Source organism: Seriola lalandi, unplaced genomic scaffold (assembly GCF_002814215.2).
Source record: "Seriola lalandi dorsalis isolate HSWRI2012SDOR001 ecotype SW California unplaced genomic scaffold, Sedor1 jcf7180002033945, whole genome shotgun sequence".
In the NCBI taxonomy this organism is placed as follows: domain Eukaryota; kingdom Metazoa; phylum Chordata; class Actinopteri; order Carangiformes; family Carangidae; genus Seriola; species Seriola lalandi.
The window spans coordinates 1-1,776 of NW_019504549.1; the positions used below are offsets into that span (position 1 = coordinate 1).

Consider the following 1,776-nt stretch of genomic DNA (forward strand, 5'->3'; position numbering starts at 1 on the left):
ATGTCAAGCTGCCAGTCAAATGGACCGCCCCCGAAGCTCTGCGGAAAGAGGTCAGTTTGAATAACTGCTATGCCGCTTTTCTTTTACCCTGGATTTGTTTTTCTTTTATTGTTCTGTATCTTTACATCCTGCTATACTTCACTGATTAACCGTAATTATTATTTTTCATGGTTATTTCAACTAAATACTCCAGCAGCTGATTTCAACAGCAGTTGATTCTCCTTCTTTGCTGGAAAGTGTGCTAACTATCTTTCATTTAGTGATCATCACTAAATCCTAACAATCCCAAAACAAAGTAACCACCAAAGAAACACTGGGTTTTACACATATGTTTTACTTAATTTAAAAATAAAATGAAACAAAAAAAAGAGTGTTTGTTTAATATTATTCTATTAATGGCTAACAATCATTTATTAATGCCTTGTAATTAATAAGGTAATAAGGGCCGGGTTGTTGTAGGGGCCTGATGCATATTTTCCTCCAGTGTAAGTTTTATTCAGTGCATTAATTCATCAGGATTTCAAAGTTTCCTACTCACTGAGTTTTTGAGTTCCTTTTAGAAAGGGCTACTTAATCTTTCATCATTACATACGTTTGTTTCCATCCTGCAGAAATTCTCCACAAAGTCAGATGTGTGGAGTTATGGTGTTCTTCTATGGGAGATCTTCTCATACGGTCGTCTGCCTTACCCTAAGATGGTATGTAGCACATGCAAATGTTGATGTATGCATGCGTGCGTGTGTGTGTGTGCTTGTGTCTTTACACAGTCAAATTACTGCACAACCCTTTGTTTTTAGAAACCACAGACCCCCATCTTGTCTGTATTGCTCTCTGTGTGTGTGAATGACAAAGGTTGATGTTGAGAGAAGTCACCCTGTAAGAAATCTACATTTAAGTTCTGACAAATATTTGTCATCTTCCTGACTAACATCCCACCCCAAACCCAACAGGAAGGAGTATCAAGCGTGTTACGTAATTCTGTTAGCATGTCATCTCAGGATACATGTCTTATCACATAGTAGGTGTGTCAGTGGAAAAGCTGCCAAGCCGTAGTGGTCAGTCGTCAGTGGATCAAATTAGTGCGTCTGAGCAGCAACCCACTTCAGGTCACTGTGATCATGGTACTGCGTCAGTGAGGATAGAGGTTTAGCAGAGAGACGGAGCTAACTAAAGTCCCTCTTCTGTTCTTCTGTTAGGATGAAAGGAGGACGCTAGTCTTTTCCAGTGTGGGCAGCAGGATCAGGCAGCATTAATTGAAGGGACAGTTAGAGTAGCGTGTTCTTGATCTCTTTTGCACCTTACATAAAGTGGTGTCCTTTTAAACGTAGATGACTATCTCCTTATTGCATCCTGTTTAACATTAAGGAGGGTTGGTTTATTTGGGTCATGTTTATTTTGACCTCAATTAAACTGTGCACCTGGTAATTTGTTATCTGCTGGCTGAGAGAGCGAACAGAGAGATGATCAAAATTACAAAGAGGCAGAGTATGAGTGTCTGTGTGCACACTTTATTCACCGACATAGTACAGATAAGAGCCTAACATTTTTTATTTGTAATCAAGTTTCAGAGAGTGTTTAAGTGTTTTTTTTTATTATAATACTGCCCGACTAATGAAATTTGTTTAAAATGTTTATTTCACTTACCAATATTTCAAATTTATACCGCAAACTAATGTCACCACACTTTCCACTTCCCCCTTTCCTCGTTGCTCCTGATCATGTAGTCTCTGAAGGAGGTGAAGGAGAGAGTGGAGGGGGGATATCGCATGGAGGCTC

General features: G+C 39.2%; 1 long non-coding RNA gene across 1 annotated transcript; it reads left to right on the top strand.

The window, feature by feature from the left end:
• On the top strand, positions 1-1,774 carry LOC147819882 (uncharacterized). Its single transcript, XR_015438734.1, has 3 exons — positions 1-50; positions 612-698; positions 1,725-1,774. It is a non-coding gene; the product is annotated as an uncharacterized LOC147819882 (long non-coding RNA).
• Positions 1,775-1,776: the final 2 nt, after the last annotated feature.